Here is a 17,604-nt window from a genome sequence, read left to right on the forward strand (position 1 = left end):
ACTACTCATCCCCATGTATATACCAACAGAAACCCTGTGATTTTGTCTCTAACATAAACTGAATGGGTAAAGCAAAACTCTAACTAAGGGGTGCAAAGTACAAAACCTTTTTTTCTTAATTTCAGTTATTTTATTTATCAATACGGTGGCCCCCCTCCAGCATCCTCACCATTGAAAAAGTTCCTGCAACGAGGAGGTAAATAACTATAAGATTTAATAGCACAAATAGGCAAATTGAATGAAATGCCTTATCTAACCTAATTTGAAACCAATAATGTGATCGTTAATTATTTAGATGAATGAAACTCGTGTCTGGAATTAAACAAAGACTAGCAGTTTCCAACATAAGAAAATCTACGCTCCTAACTACCTCTAAGAAACCAAGAAAGCGAGGAGTGTAATATTAATGACCCACAGGTATGCTATATGTTTTCTTTCCAACGTGACATCAGCTACCAAAATGGTGACTACACATCACCACACCTTACGAACCAAATGTATTGCCAATAAAGCCTTTATGTAAAACCCTTAGAATAAAAACATCAATCAGTATGTAGTCAAAATGTGCCCCATGATTCTTTTAGAATTAAGTGTTAGTAAGAATATGAAACAACTATGTAAATTTGGATGGTAATAACAGTATGTACCTAATTGTGATGTTTTTTTAAATAGAATTGTTTGTCCTGAAGAAGGTGAAATCATTCAAACACCGAAACGCCGCGTCGACTCCTACAACAACTGTGAAATTTTTTCATATTGTTTTTTAAATATTGGGAAATTTTTTACAAAAATAGATTGTGTTTACTTGATGAACCAATTTTTTTTAAAATCATTGATGTTTGTGATTTTGGGTACTATCATTATATTGTATATTCACTGTTTTTAATTTGATTTGTAATAAATTGTATACTTTTATACCATACACACGTTGAAGGTTTCTATTCTCCTTTTTCCAAATTGTTTTTGTTTATTAATGGTATGGGTCACATTTAAATATTTGTTGACTACTGGGTTTGCGAGAGAAATGGGCAATACATTGATAGGTTCTAAGTAAGGTACTATTCTGGGGACTTGCTCTATAAATGAATGGCTACATCAGCATACCTGCGTTCTCTGTCTCGGGACACCTGCATTAAATTTAGAAATAGAGGATAAGAGAGTGGATGGAGGGGTAGTAACTGGGTGGTGTAATACGTCAAACAGCCATCCCCCCCAGGCTGTTTCGGGACTATGCTAGGTGGGGTCTTACATAATGTTCAAAACACGATGACTTCCATCTCCCCACCTTCTTAATAGGATCCGAGGAGAGGCCTAATGCTTCTGCCATTGTAGCTGCCCCAATGCCGAACTAGTGGGATGTGAAATTTATTCTCTCCACCCCCAAACACTTCAGCGAACGTTTACATATCCTGGTGAACTGAAATCTTGTGAGGGGGAAACCGTTTGCATGTAATAACTATCTGCCGTCCCCTCTCCCTGGCCTAATCTGCAAGAAGTTTCTCGCTAAAGTGACCGGACAGAACATGGCCCCTTGCACCGCTCCTAACTGGACCCATGTCCCCTTCCTCAGAGGGTCTGTCTTGGACCGCCTTACTCTAACATGTAACGCATCCCTAATTATTATAACGTCCTTCATGTTGATGCCCCTTATTCATCTGACCTAGAGGCTGGTAGTAGCTCAGAAATTCTAAATGCCCCAAAGAAAGCCAAAGAATAAGCTAGTCTCAGCAATTGTGGTTCAGAAGGGGAAAAACACATGCCGGCAGTATTTCCAAGATATTAGCAAGTCTACTTGCATCAATGGGTCTCCTATTGTCTTTCACACTTTGGAGCAATCTCTCCCATCCTTTCACCACCCTTTTGACTCTTAGGTCTTTTGTAGGGTCTGCCACACCCCCCAACCCTGCAAAAAAGGCAATCTCCTTACCATGGGTAGCGATTTGCCTTTCTCTTTCAGGTGTACTATCAATAACAGGACACTTTATGGGGACAACCTCTCTCTTGCCCCTGCCCCTCTGATGACATTCAAGTATGACTGCCACGCCTTCTCATACATACTCTTAGTCTTGGCAGCCAGGGATGCGGTTATCAGCTCTGGGGCAGTGGGCACCAAGCTTCCATATCCCCTCCGGGAAGTTCGTCATCTGTTAGTCGGCTTGTGGAAATCAGGCTCAGAACTCTGTTAACTTAAAACGGGACAGGGCATCAGCTACTGCATTGTCCACTCCTGGCACATGTTTTGCAGTAGAGAATACATTGTGCTGCAGACATCCTAGCACTAGTTCCTTCAGTAAGCAAAGAATCCAAGGGCATTTAGCTCTCTGGTTGTTAACTGCCATTACTTCTGACATGCTGTCAGACCAGATTACAATGCGCTTATTTTCCAACAGGGTGCCCCACAAATGCAATGCCACAATGATTGGGAATTGCTCTGAGAAGATGATGTTGCGGGTTAGCCCTGACACCGCCCAGTCCACCGGCCAGTGCTGCATACACCACTTGGTACCCAACACGGCCGCAAATCCTATGCTGCCTGCTGCATCTGTGAATAGTTCTAACTCTGCGTTTGCCTGACTTTGTTGTTGCCACTGTACTGCTCAATTGAACCCCTTCAAGAATTCCTTCCATATTGCCAGATAATTTCTAACCTCTTTGGAAAGCGTGGTGTGATCGTGGTTGGCCCGCAAACCAGATATCGCCATTGTTATGCTCTTAGAGAATGTTCTGCCCATAGGTATCACTCTGAGCGTGAAATTTAACTGCCCCACCAGGACCTGCAGTTGATGAAGCATCACCTTACGTGCCGCCAAACAGTCATCTATGGTGGCCTCAAATGCTGTAACTTTCTCCTGAGGAAATCTGCACACTCCCGCTATGGTGTCATTTTTCGATACCTAAGAAAGTAAACCATGTCGCTGGCCCCTCTGTCTTTCCCTCTGCCAAGGGTACCCCCAGTGCTTTTGCCAAAAACTGGAAGCCCAGTAGGGTCATCCTGCACACCGGAGAGCCCTGCTGGCCTAGAAATAGAAAGCCGTCCAAGTAGTATACCACGTCTGTCGATGTTAAGAGGGCCTGAACTGCCCATTCCAGAACCCTGCTGAATGTCTCAAACACCGCACATGCGATAGACCACCCCATAGGCATACAAAGATTAAGAACGAACTTCCATTCAAAAGTGAAACCCAGCAACATGGTGTCTTCTGGGTGCCCCGGCAGCAGGCGAAAAGCAGCTTCTATGTCGGATTTGGCCATTAGCGCTCCCTCGCCTAACCTCTGTAATTTTTGTATGGCCACGTGAAATGTGGTATAACGCACTGCATGCAGTTCTGGGTCCAATGTATCATTACTGACAACCCTGGTGGACTTGACGAATTATGAATCAGGCGATATTTCCCCTTTCCTTTTTTAGGCACCAACCCCAATGGTGAACATATTAAGTCCAACCTTGGCAACTGTTGATAAGGACCTGCTACTCTCCCCATGGTTGCTTCTTTCATGATCTTTTCCCTGGACACCTCCGGTAAGTATGGGCTGAAAACTCGTTCCACTCACGGAATTTGCGAATTTTTGGCAATTTTGCGATCCGAAAATTGCGCAAAATTGCCAAACAATTTGCAATTCAGGCGTTGTCAATTTTTTTTTGCTTGTTCGCGCTTCAAAAATACCACCTCGCGCGCGCGCGGCGTTGACTTACCATGATTCTGAGTTTGCCGCGTTGTTTACCTCCCAGTTTGCGTGCGCTGCAACATTTTGGATCTGGCTGCGTGATTGCGCAGAACTTTTCAACCACGAGTATGTCATGGAGTCCCGCCATCTTGCACTGCGAGACTTTGAGAACGCGAATACGTCATAAGGGCCCGCGATCACATATCGCGAGAGTAAATAATAGCGAATACGTAGATGCGACTCGCAGCTGACATCCGGCAGATTTGAACAGCTCGCTTTCCCGAAGTAGCAAAAATTGCAATTCTGCACAAGAAATCTATCGCACACAGCATAAACATTCTGAAAATGCTGATTTGGATCAGAATAACTCCTCAGATTGACATTTGGCTGCACTTTTTTCTGCAAGGAGTCCATTTTTGGGGGGGTGGGAGGAAGGAAATGCCCCAGAGTCTCCAACTTCCTGTTCCTGTCCAGCATGCTCCTCCCAGTGCTGTGTCCATGTCCTGGTCACTTTTCTTTTGGATCTGGAGCTGGAAGGATTACTCTTTGTGGCTGCTGCTGGATATTAGTATTTGAGGACTTTTTGTTTGGATCACTTTTGGATTTGAGATTTTACAAGTAAGTTAGTGTTGTTTGTTTGGGGCATTGCAGTTGCTGCAACTACAATTTATGAACTTTTTCACAATTTAAAAAAATATATATTGTGGGTAGCCACAGTATCCAGTAGGCCCAGGGTTAGTCATGGGTGCATGATACAACTGTTTCTGGGAAGTTTTGTTGAACTTAAATATCATTTACGGCATGGATGGCATGGAATTGAATAGCTCACTGTTATATGTGGAAGTTTTTTTTAATTTTGGGGTGCGTGTTAAAGCCACACTAGCCAGTAGGCCCAGGGGTAGTCAGTGGTGCATGGACCAAGTCTTTCTGTGGGGTCTCTTCAATTTAAACATCATTTAGGGCATGGATGGCATTTGATTGAGGTGATTTTTGTGTTTATTTTGATTTTTTAGGTGTTGTTGGGGCCTGGTACAGGGCATGGCCATGTGGGTGGGGGCCATTTTGAGGCCTGGTCCAGGGCCTGGCCATGTGGGTGGGGTTCTAGGGGCCATTTTGAAGCCATGCACTGTGCTTTGTGCCATAGGTCTGCACCCAGTCTGCCTTGCTTTCATCCATTATGCCCAGGGGTAGTCAGTGGTGCATGGATCAAGTCTTTCTGTGGGGTCTCTTGAATTTAAACATCATTTAGGGCATGGATGGCATTGGATTGAAGTGATTTATGTGTGTATTTTGATTTTTTGGGTGTTGTTGGGGTCTGGTCCAGGCCTGGCCATGTGGGTGGGGTGTAGGGGCCATTTTGAAGCCAGGCAGTGTGCTTTGTGCCATAGGCCTGCACCCAGTCTGCCTTGCTTTCATCCATTATGCCCAGGGGTAGTCAGTGGTGGTGCATGGATCAAGTCTCTCAGTGGGGTCTCTTGAATTTAAACATCATTTAGGGCATGAATGGCATTGGATTGAGGTGATTTATGTGTGTATTTCGATTTGTTGGTGTTACTTTTGGCCTAGCCTTCCTGTAGTTGTTGTTGGCCTAGCCATGTGGGTGGGGGGGCATATTGAGGCCAGGCAGTTTTTGCCATAGGCCGGCAAGCTTGCGGGCCAATAGGCCTAGGGTATGAATGGATGCATGAAACAACTCTCTCTGTCTGGTCTCTCTTCTATTAATTTAAACATCCATTTTTGATTAGAATTGCATTTTTTATTTTGGGTCCTTCCGTTTTTGGGTGTGTTGTGACGATCTTCTATCTTTTAGGAAACAACTAAAGACACTACTTTTCCCTAAATCAGAATAAATCATTACTCAGTGTGGTTATTGTACCTCTTAGCATTCAACCTTAGCGCCGTGATATCCTACTCAGGATGATTGTTAGCGCTCTATAAATAAATTAAATACAAATACAAATACAAATTGTGTTAATAATAATAAATGCCTAGTTGCAATAGTATTAATTGAAGCACGACATATGCAACATTTATTTAACTGATGTTCCTCTGGCTTCTTTGCTTTTAGGTGCACAAAGACTGAGAACCAGGAATCATCCTCATCGTCATTACTTGTTGTAGTGCCAGGAAGAAGTCCTGCTGCGGTGTGTGCACAACGTCACGTGACATCATGTGTGGCCACAGACAACTCTGAAACTCGTGCAACTGCGGCCTGCTGTTCTGACATCTGAAGAAGATGGGCCCAAAGAAAGGTGGCTGTAGCTCCTCTACCAAGAAAGTTGCCAGTGGCACTGCCAGTAAGAAGGAGCAGAAGAAGCAAGTGGCGCCACTTTCCAAGGAGACTGGTGTGCCCACAGACAGTTTTTTTGGGAAAAATCACTACGCCTGCAGCAGCGGTGTCTGCCGGGGACCAAGCTGGGAGCAGCACCTCCGCTTCATTGGTCTCAGTGCCACCATGCCAAGTTAGGCCCAAGCCCATGAGTGCCGCAGAGGCAGCCACTTTAATAGCTCTTTCACCATCGACCAGTGATGTTGGCGTTGACTTATCGCAAAGTAGCATCCAATCAACGCAGGGTGTAACTCATCTGACGAGTGTTCAACCACAGCCGCAACGACAACCACAGGTGCAACAAGGAGAGGCACAAGGAGAGGCGCAAGGAGAGGCGCAAGGAGAGACACAAGGAGAGGCACAAGGAGAGCCACAACTGCCCACAATACTTGTTCCTCCAGAAGTAGCAGCACATCAGGAATTCGAGATTCATGCGGAGGTATGAGCCGAGCAAGCCACTCCTGATGATCCATTGTCTTCCAGATCCCCAGCAAGGAAAAGGAGGGCTACTACAACTTCTTCTTCAAGCCCCCTTCCTTCTGATGATCTAGATCTTGATTGGCAACCACCAATTCAGTCTGAGAGGGAGGCACGCCATGAGCCAACAAAGCTAGGGAAAAGGAAGGTTCCCGCAAGGCTTTCAGTTATGGGTGATGACAAAGAAGAAGTAGAAGTGTGTATTCTGCTGCTGATGAAGAGTCTGATGATGACGACCCAGTCATCACAGTCGTCACTCCAGCACCAGCGGGCATGCAGCAGACAGACATTTTACCCTATCCCGAAATGCTGCGCAGGATATGGGCGGCATAGCACTGGTACCACCAACAACAGAGGTAACTACTACACCAACACACCTACAGCTTCCATATTTTCCCTTCAGAAGGGCCGGCAGGGCCCCCCATCCAGATCGACCTCCATTACCTCAAGTAGTGGTGCTGTAAGTGCACAACAGATTCAAATTCCACCACACCCATCCTCCACTTCATCTGGCATTGAAAGTGGCACCTCCACCACCACCATAAATCTCAACCCCCCCAGTTTAGGACTTCTTTAGTATTAGCAAAAAGGTGGAAAACCTAGTCATTTGTTCGATTTGTAAACATGTAGTTAGTCGGGGTAAGCTTTGTACCAACTATGGCACGGGAGGCCAGAGAGGTCATCTCCAAAAACACCACAGCATCCAGTGGGAGGCACACCTAAGTAACGTCTGGAAAGCCAAAAGTAGAAATCCAAATGTAGCCATTGATATTGCATCTGATGACGAGGAGCTGATCGTGCAGCAGGGAGGTGAAGAAGCGAGAGCCATTTTTTCTGGTACACACAGTACCCCTGGCAGCAGCACTGCAGTGGTAGCACCCACACCCTCTACCCCAGCAACATCTAGGTGGCACAGTAAGAGTCTGGTAGAAACACCAATGCAAAAAAGTACATCAATGAGCCTAACTGGGTTGAAGAAGTCTGGAACATCATCACATATGAAAACGGTCCAGACCATTATTAAAAGCATGTTTTGGTCGGAGGCACCATTGGAACGCAACCACCCAACGGCACGTCTGTATAATGCAATGCTGGCTAAAATGTTAGCGCTGGACCTTCTCCCTTTTTCTTTCGTGGAAGGGGTGGATTTTCTAGAATTGGTGGCAACTGTCTGCCCTAAATGGGAGGTTCCTAGCCGGTTCTATTTTGCCAGAGTTGCGGTTCCAGCACTACATCAAGATGTGCTGGACGTGATTGGGGAGCTTTGCAGAATACTGCTGTTCACACTATCCACCTGACAACAGACATGTGGATCAGTTGCCAAGCTGTTGATTGCATGTGCATCACTGCACACTGGGACTCTTTTGCGGGGTTAGAGAGAAGATAGCTGCAGGTGTTGACAGTGTCACAATTTTTCAAGCTACTCGGAAATATGCAACAGTAGCCATGTTTGCAATGGAGAAATCTCATACTGCAGTAAACATTTTGGAGGAGTTTAACAGTAAGGTCTTTGAATGGCTGCAGCCAAGAAGGCACATGATCGGTTATGTTTCCACGGATAATGGCAGTAATATAGTTAAGGCCACGGCTGATGGTGGCTATTTCAGAGTGACGTGTTTGGCGCACAGCATTAACATTATTGTTAAAGATTTCTTGAAAAAAGAAAACACAGTGAGCAAGTTACTGACCACCTGCCGAAGAATCTGCACAAATTTCAGCCATTCTTTTAAGGCCCGAAAGCAGCTGAGGATCATTCAACATGACCGTAGAGTGCCAGTCAGAGGATTCATCCAGGAGGTGGCAACACGTTGAAACTCAACCTTCTACATGCTTGAGCGTCTGTTTGAGCAGTACTTGGCAATCAATGAGTATGTCTTTCACGCACGGGATGCTTCTATGAAAGGCATGAGGCTAAAGGTGGAGGAATGGGACCTAGTTAAAAGCCTGACAGACATGCTTCGTCTTTTTGAGGTATTCACGCATGAAGTCAGCAGGGAGGACTGTACTTTGGGCAAAGCTATCCCATTGTTACGCATGCTAGAGCACCACCTGAAGGCGGTGTCTTCAACGTTCCGAGTTGATGCTGAAAAACAAGACCCATATTAGTTGGCGGAGAGCTTCTTAAGCCGCCTAGTTGACAATGCAAGGCTTAAAGCAATACATTCAGAACAACATTACATTTGTTCCACTTTTCTGGATCCACTGTACTAAAAGGCTCTGGCCAGCAATACATTAATTCATTTTTCTGAAGCAGATGTTTCCAAGTTGAAACATTGGCTAGCTCGGTCAGCCACTATGTTCGAAAAAGAGCGGCAGGAAATTGAAGGAACCACCACAAGTACTACTGAAGCAGCAGACCATCCGGCGTCAAGGTCCACTTCTGTGGCCGAAGGCAGTCACTTTCCCTCAGAGCCGCTACCGACACCAGCAACCGTATCATTACCTGCACCAGGCCTGGCCATAATATTGTCAGAAGCGGATTGGATAACTCATCAAGGGTTTGCTCGTTTCACTGTTAATGCAAAGGCAACAGATGGTACGCAAAGTGGAGCACCCCTGGAGGACCTTGAGTGGATGGTGCATGCCTATCTGGATGACCCAACAGAGGTCTTCTTTGATCAGAACCCATTGGTGTATTGGTATGGGAAAAAGCCTCAATGGCCACTGATCACCAAGCTGGCTATAAATTATTTGGAATGCCCACTCGCAAGCGTGTCTTCTGAACATGTTTTCAGTGCTGCTGGTGCCATTGTAACTTCAAAGAGGACCCGCCTCCCACCCAAAAATGTGGAGAGGTTTACAATGATCAAGATGAATCAGCACTTCATATCACCAGATTACAAAATACGTGAATTCACGAAGGAAGAAGAGGACACCGACTTAGGTGGCGGAAGTTCTTCTCTGTTAGCTGACCTACTGTCAATTCACAGAGTTTGAGGACAAGCTCTACTTCCCTGACACCTAGGCTTGAAATACTTTTTTTTCCGTCCTTATTCACTTTTATTTCTGTGTGTCTTTCTTTGTTTTGCAACTTTTAGCACAACAAAACTTTAATCACAACAAATCCATCAACAGCACTGTCTTCATCTTATTTCCATATTAAAGGTGCCGCTGTCTGCATTCCTGAAGTTCACAAGTTCACAACTCAGTCATGCTCCTCTATCCTCCTCCTCCAGACTCCCCTTATCCATTTCCCTCAAGGCAGATGGCCGGATTACACAGAATCAAGAAACAGTCGCTTCGTAGACGAGTCCCCTCAAAAGAAGTGGGACTGTAATGACTGACTATGCTGACTGTTACTTCTGAAATTGACACAAGAGGCTTTCCTGTGGCCTTTCACTTAAGAATAAGATGCTGACAAATAGTGGAACAGGTAATGAATGATGAGATGGCATGCAGTGGAAAACACTGGCTGTCTGGCTCTTATGAAAGCAATTGCTGTTTGTTTGTTGCGCATGAAATGAATCCTATGTGTTCTGTTATTATTTAATCTTTTACACACTAAATGTAACTCAAGTCTACTCTGTTTACCTTGTTTAATACAAATTGTACTTCTGCTGCAGGGGCCACTACGTTGCATTTTTTAATATGGAAAATGTCCTTGGACTCACTGTGTGTAGACTGTGACTGCATGAACAACATTGAGTTGGCCAACACCATGATGATGATGAGTCATGATGACCAAAGTTACATAATATCTTCACAGTCACTCACTGGGATGGATGGATCATCATCGTCGATTTACAGAAGAACTATAGCCATTTCGTGAGTGGCAAACAGGTAAACAAGTCAACAACAACCACAGCAGAACTACATGTCTGTCTACTCGTGGTATGGAGTGGTCGAGCCAGTGTAGTGTTATGCCAGAGTCCAGACAGTAGTTCATGTAAAATTGCGGCTATGTGGCTTGCTGTATAAAATTAGATCTGCTTTGTCTGTCTGTGTCAAAGAGGCATGCCACATGGAGGTTGGTTCACTCAGTGGTGCTTGCCTTGGCCGTCTGCATGGCCCTGGCCTTCTGTGTGCTAATTATTATCCTGGAAGCAGAGACTCAGAGTAGGCACTTTAGAAATGATGCATGTATGTAATACTGTCGCCTCTGAAAGTGAAAGTGTTATTTTTGCACTACACACCGTACCTTATATTTTTCCTCCGGGGTGTTCTAATATCCCTTTCTGTTTTTCCATCGATAATTTCAGGCCGGAACTTACCCTGTGCGATGGGAAAAACATTAACTCAGGCTTACCATAGCAATCCGCAATTCCACATCCGCCAGGCAGGCAGTGGACAGTGTGGTCACCAAGATTGATTGACGGAGCGCCCGATGGAATGGAGGAGTACCGCAAATAAGAGGAATGGCTGGATGCATGCAACTTTCCAATTTGACCAGGACAACTACAACATACAGTTACAGTATCCACTTCAATTGTCCTTATCTTTTAAATAATGTTATTGTTGTGAACTTCTATGAGTGCGACTTTGTGCGTTTGCTCTCTGCTTCAAATTCATCCCTACAGCTATTTGATATGTTTCTTTGCTATTTCTAAAACTAATGTAATGTACTACTAACTGTTTATTCTCTACTGCAGCCCTGTACTATCTATTTGTTTAGTACTAGTTAGTAAGTTGTAGTAAGTACTACTTTTCAGTAACCTAACCATCCATTTAGCAAACAACTTCATGCATGCACTTCCCTATGTCCCTTAAAAGATTTATGGATATCTTTGTATACAAAGATTTGTTATTCTTCATTTGTTGTTTACCCATGCGTACTGTTTTTTTATTTCTCTCTCCCAAAAACTTTCCCAAAAAACCCCATTCCCATCCATTTTTCAAACGCTAACCCTCTTCCCCAGGGCTGTGTAGTTTTCATTGAGGTGTGACTAAATGACACCAATAATTCCACACGCTTGCTGGGGAGGATAAGGTCAAAAGCAACAGAAAATCAATTTCAAGGCAAGTCAAGGAATCCAAGGATATATTCTTATTCTGCTTGACACATAACCATGAGTATTTGCAAATCAATTCAGAATTTCATGTCCGCCATCGAGTGGATTCATCATCAACAACATCCTCCTACTCGTGACTAAAGCTTAAGCTGCTGTGTGCTTCAGTACTAGTTCTTGTAGTAGCCATATTCCACACAACTAGTAGTTAACTTTTGATTGAATACTTTATTATTGCTTAGGCTACAATTTATGGCACTGTTCTTGTGTACTGTACTTTCGTACTGTTCTAATGCTCCTCTCAGGCCACTCAATGTCTCATTTTCTTTTTTTTTCATATGCTGCTAGTAGTAGTAGTAGTAGTAGTAGTGGTACACACTGCCAGTGTGTACCACTACTACTACCACCACAACTATGCCATTTCATCCGTCCAGGATTCCATAGTCTACCTTTAATCGCCATTTGCCATGCACCCAGCCCTGTGCCTAGCCCTGTTCTCAAATACGAATCACAGGTAAGATAAGCATTTTAGGGGAGGAAGAATAATGGACTAGGAGGAGAGGAGAGACTGACGGTAGTACTAGTAAAGTAGTAGGACAATTGAATTCACTAACTCTGTCAGTGGCACTTTTGTACAAATTTGGGCGATTACTTAGACAATTTGAATTAACCAGCCAGTTAAGTTTCAGGAAAACAAATGTACAGTTAACCCCCCCTGCCTCCCCCACAAAACAGTAAAAGCGCGTATGCTATGTTTAAGTGGAAATAAATAATTATTTTGACCCTAACAAAAATAAACAATCCCACCAGACCCGACCCACCCCCCTCCCTTACCCCAACCAATGTCCATGAAATAAATGTCCCCAAAAGTTCAAAAACCCCAACACCCAATCCCACCCCCCAAAAGTCTTTAAAAAAGGGGCAAAAGAAAATTTCTACTTTGGCCGGCAGTGTCCTGTGGCTAGGTGGTCCCGCAGCTCTTTCCGGAGGGCCTTAAGCAGGACTTTCTGTTCTCCACCTCCTGCATAAGGTAGGCCACTCGCAGGGTTAGGCAGTACACACGCGCCTTGCATGTAATGTGGGGGGCAGCTGTTGGTTGCACTGCTCGGCGGTGGTGGGTGGCAGCCGGACCACGGCGCCGTACCGCTGGAGGATTTCGCTGGCTGGATGACCCAGGGGCAGTGGAGGAGGATCCAGCTGTTGTTGTTGACTGAGACTCCTCCTCCTCCTGAGCCACCAGCCGCCGATATTCGGCGACAATTGCCTCCAGCTTCCGACGCCTGGCCCTGATAGCCAACTCCTTCCTCGATGGTTTAGAAGGGGTATCTATATGAAGAAAGAAAAAAATACCGTAACCAATACTCTTTAAGATTAACACAAAATAAGTCATCAGAAAGTTATGTTACAGTAGCACTAGCAACCTTTAAGCACAGTACATAACATTTTTGGCAGGTATCTATCTAACCTCTCACTTCGTCTGCCTCTGCTCTAACATTAGTGGGAGTTTCAGGAATTCTACTAGCACTATGGACTCACTACATTAGACTCAGACAGTACACCAGTCTTCTTCTCTCTTGTTTAGCGAAATTAGTGTACATAAACTTGTGGAAGCTGGCATAATGCCAGCGCAGTCAGGTTGCACCCAAGAAAAACAGACACAAGCCAAGTCAAGTCAAGTCAATTAATTTATATAGCGCGCTACATACCCAGAGGGTCTCAAGGCGCTTGGAGTAGGGTGGGGAATTACATGTCGAATATCCAGGTTTTAAGTTGCTTTCTGAATGCTAGGTGGTTCTGAGTGAGGCGAAGGTGAATGGGAAGTGAGTTCCAGGTTTTAGCCGCCAGGTAGGAGAAGGATCTTCCTCCCATGGTTGTTTTGTTGATGCGAGGTACAGCAGCAAGGGCTTGGTTGGAAGAGCGTAGCTGGCGGGAGGGGGTGTAGAAGGAAAGTCGTGTGTTGAGGCATTCGGGTCCAAGTTCGTAAAGTGCTTTGTGTGCGTGGGTTAGGAGGCGGAATGTTATCCTCTTATTGACGGGGAGCCAGTGGAGGTTTTTCAGGTGATCAGAAATGTGGTCTTTACGCGGGATGTCTAGTATGAGTCTGGCTGATTCGTTCTGGAAGCGTTGGAGTTTTTTCTGAAGTTTTGCGGTGGTACCGGCGTATAGGGTGTTTCCATAGTCCAGGCGGCTTGTAACCAGAGCGTGGGTGACCGTTTTTCTAGTTATGGTAGGGATCCAGCGAAATGTTTTATTGAGCATGCGAAGAATGTTGAAGCAAGAGGATGAAACGGCGTTGACTTGTCTGGTCATCGAGAGTGAGGAGTCCAGGATGACGCCCAGGTTCCGTGCGTGGTCCGTCGGGATGGGTGCTTTTCCAAGGGCCTCTGGCCACCAAGAGTTGTCCCAGGCGGAGGGGGAGGTACCTAAGATAAGGACTTCTGTTTGGTCTGAATTCAGTTTCAGACGGCTGTGCTTCATCCACTCGGCTACTTCTTTCATTCCTTCATGTAGGTTGGTTTTGGCGGTGTTAGGGTCTTTGGTGAGTGAGAGGATCAGTTGAGTGTCATCAGCGTAGGAGATGATGTTGAGGTTGTGTTGGCGTGCGATGGCCGCGAGGGGGCTCATGTATACGTTGAAGAGGGTGGGGCTGAGTGAAGATCCTAGTGGCACGCCGCAAATGACTTCAGTGGCCTCTGACTTGAATGGTGGGAGGTGGACTCTCTGAGTTCTTCCGGCAAGGAACGAGGTGATCCATTCCAGTGCTTTTCCTTGGATTCCGATGTTTCTGAGGCGTTGTAACAGGGTGCTATGACAGACTGTGTCGAAGGCTGCGGAGAGGTCGAGGAGGATGAGGGCGACTGTGTCTCCATTGTCCAGTAGAGTTCGAATGTCGTCTGTTGCTGCGATGAGTGCGGTCTCAGTGCTGTGTTTGGCTCGGAAGCCAGACTGTGAGGAGTCGAGGGAATTGTTGGTTTCGAGGAAGGCGGCGAGCTGATTGTTGACAGCTTTCTCGATGACTTTGGCCGGGAATGGAAGGAGCGAGATGGGGCGGTAGTTTTTGAGTTCGGTGGGGTCAGCTGTGGGTTTTTTCAGAAGGGCGCTGAGTTCGGCGTGTTTCCAGCTTTCCGGGAAGGTGGCGGAGTTGAGGGAGCAGTTGATGACGTCTCGGAGGTGTGGTGCTATGATGGAGTCTGCTTTGTTGAAGATGTGGGGAGGGCATGGGTCTGTTGGGGATCCTGAGTGGATGGAGTTCATCAGGCGGATGGTGTCCTCAGTGGAGATTGGGTTCCAGTCATTAAGGATGTTCAGGGGGGGAGAAGGTATGGCAGAAAGTTGGGTGGGTTGGTCTCCGGGTTGGTTGTCGAAGCTGTTGTGGATGTCTGCGATTTTGTCGTGGAAGAACGAAGCTAGGGAGTCGCAAAGGGTTTGAGAGGGAGTGATGTCGTTGGAGTTGGCAGTAGGTTTGGTAAACTCTTTGACGATGTTGAATAATTCCTCGCTGTTGTGGGCGTTGTTGTCTAGTCGGTCTTTGAATGCGGCTTTCTTGGCAGTTCGGATCAGTTGGTGGTGTATGCGGGTGGCGTTTTTGAAGGCGTCCCTGGTGCTGGTGTTTGGGTCTTTTTTCCAGGCCTTCTCAAGGGAGCGACAGAGTTTCTTGGATTTCTTAAGATCATCGTTGAACCAGGGGGCGTTTTTTCTGCCTAGTTTGGTTTGACGTTTTTTCAAAGGTGCTAGGTTGTCGGCGCTGTTGGTTAGCCATTGAGTGAGGTTAGTGGCTGCTTGGTTGGGGTTCGATGAGTGGGCAGGGGGTTTTTGAAGAAGCGATGAGGAGATCTGGTCGATGGTGATTTTGTTCCAGTTTCTTCGCAGAGTAGGTTGAGGATGGTTGTGTGTTGTGGTCTTTTTGTAGACAAAGTGAACGCAGCTGTGGTCCGTCCAATGGAGAACTGTGGTGTGACTGAAGGAGATATGTTTGCTGGAGGTGAAGATAGGGTCGAGTGTGTGACCTGCGTAGTGAGTGGGGGTATTAACAAGTTGTTTGAGTCCGAGGTTGGCGAGATTGTCCAGAAGGGTGGTGGCGTTGCTGTCGTTGCTCTTTTCCAGGTGAAAATTGAGGTCTCCCAATAGAATGTAGTTCTCGGAGGGGAGGGCGTGTGGGGTGATAAAGTCAGTAATGTCTTCACTGAATTGTGCACGGGGTCCTGGTGGCCTGTAGAGGAGGGTGCCTCTGAGTGTGGACTTGGGGTCGGTGTGGATCTGGAAGCGAAGGTGTTCGGCGCTAGCGAGCTTGGCGTCTGAGCTGGTTGAGATGCGGATGGAGTTTTTATGAACGATGGCGATGCCTCCTCCTATTTGGTGGGTGCGGTCTTTTCGGATGATCTTGTAGTCTTCCGGGATGGCAATGGTGATGTCTGGGGCTGATGAGTCGTTCATCCATGTTTCTGTTAGGAAGGCGACGTCCGGAGAGATGGTGTCTAGTAGATTCCAGAGGTCGATGGCGTGTCTGTGGACCGAGCGGGTGTTGAGCAGGATGCATTTTAGGTGGTTGGTGTCAGATCTCTGTTTGGTGTTCGTGGATGAGGAGTTGGTCTTGGTACCGTCATACTTGCAGGAGTTGCATGTGAAGGGTCCATGGGTGTGTCCAGGAGCGGCTTGGGCGCAGTTGGGGAGTCGACCGGTGTTTAGGGCTAAGAGGGTGGAGGCGTCGTATTTAATGCGGGTGGGACGGGGGCCAGGGGGTCTGGCGCTGGGCGCGGTCCAGGCGCGGACGGGCGTAGACGGGCTTACCTTTGGCGCACCTTCGGCGCGACGGGGGCGCGACCGCTGCGCGTGGACGCTGCGCGACAATGCATCTGACATATATGGATAAAGGATGGGGAGAGCGAGGGAGGAGCAGCTGGGAGGCGGGTGCGTGGTGGAGGGGGCGGGCTCCGGGCAAAACAACAACACTGATAATGGCGGCTGAAACGCGAGTGCAGATCGGGTTGGGGGAAAGTGATGAAGTTATTTACGCGGTGGGCAGCACAGCAATAAATAGACCAACGATGCCGCAATGCGGGCTAAGCAACACAGGCAATATGAATGAATGATGCAATGCAGGCACAGTCGAGCAAACAAGCAGGCACGTCTAAATAATGAGATAATGCTAATGCAAACAATGAAATAATGCTACAGGCACGTTCAAGCGCTAAATGAGGTCAGCAGCGTAATGCAGACGATACCAGGCAGATTTAGGCAGGAGCCAGCAGGGCAGAAGGGAGCGACCGCTTCTAACGAAGTCAGGGCGGTCACAGCGCTTCGGTGGTCAGGGAAAGCCTTGCCCCTTAGTGGGAGGGAGGAGCAGCTGGGAGGCGGGTGCGTGGTGGAGGGGGCGGGCTCCGGGCAAAACAACAACACTGATAATGGCGGCTGAAACGCGAGTGCAGATCCGGTTGGGGAAAGTGATGAAGTTATTTACGCGGTGGGCAGCACAGCAATAAATAGACCAACGATGCGGCAATGCGGGATAAGCAACACAGGCAATCTGAATGAATGATGCAATGCAGGCACAGTCGAGCAAACAAGCAGGCACGTCTAAATAATGAGATAATGCTAATGCAAACAATGAAATAATGCTACAGGCACGTTCAAGCGCTAAATGAGGTCAGCAGCGCAATGCAGACGATACCAGGCAGATTTAGGCAGGAGCCAGCAGGGCAGAAGGGAGCGACCGCTTCTAACGAAGTCAGGGCGTCAGCCATGATGACGCAGACTCGTGTTACTGTTACCATTACATGCAGGTGGGGAAGCTCTTACTTTTCTGTTACGGGTGACACTGGCCATACTCTGTTACAACAAGGGATACTGCTCAATTAATTTAACTTTCACCCTGCCCTGCCCCCGACTACTACAAAAGGAAAATGAAGAAGATAATATGATCATATATCCCTTCACATGATATTTGCTTATATAAGGGATGACTTTAGGTGCTTTGTTTTTATTGATTGAGTGAACACCGATAGGCCACACATGAATGACAGAGTTGAAAAAAAATTATTACCATAGGTAGTAAGTGGTCCCCGTATTAGCAGGAGGGAGGCACTTGTGACTTAAATTGATAATGTGAGCTATACATTATAGATACACAATATATACTGTGCTTGCAAACTACTGTTAGTCAAGGGAGTATTCTTAGAAATTACAATT

Source organism: Lissotriton helveticus, chromosome 1_1 (assembly GCF_964261635.1).
Source record: "Lissotriton helveticus chromosome 1_1, aLisHel1.1, whole genome shotgun sequence".
Lineage (NCBI taxonomy): Eukaryota > Metazoa > Chordata > Amphibia > Caudata > Salamandridae > Lissotriton > Lissotriton helveticus.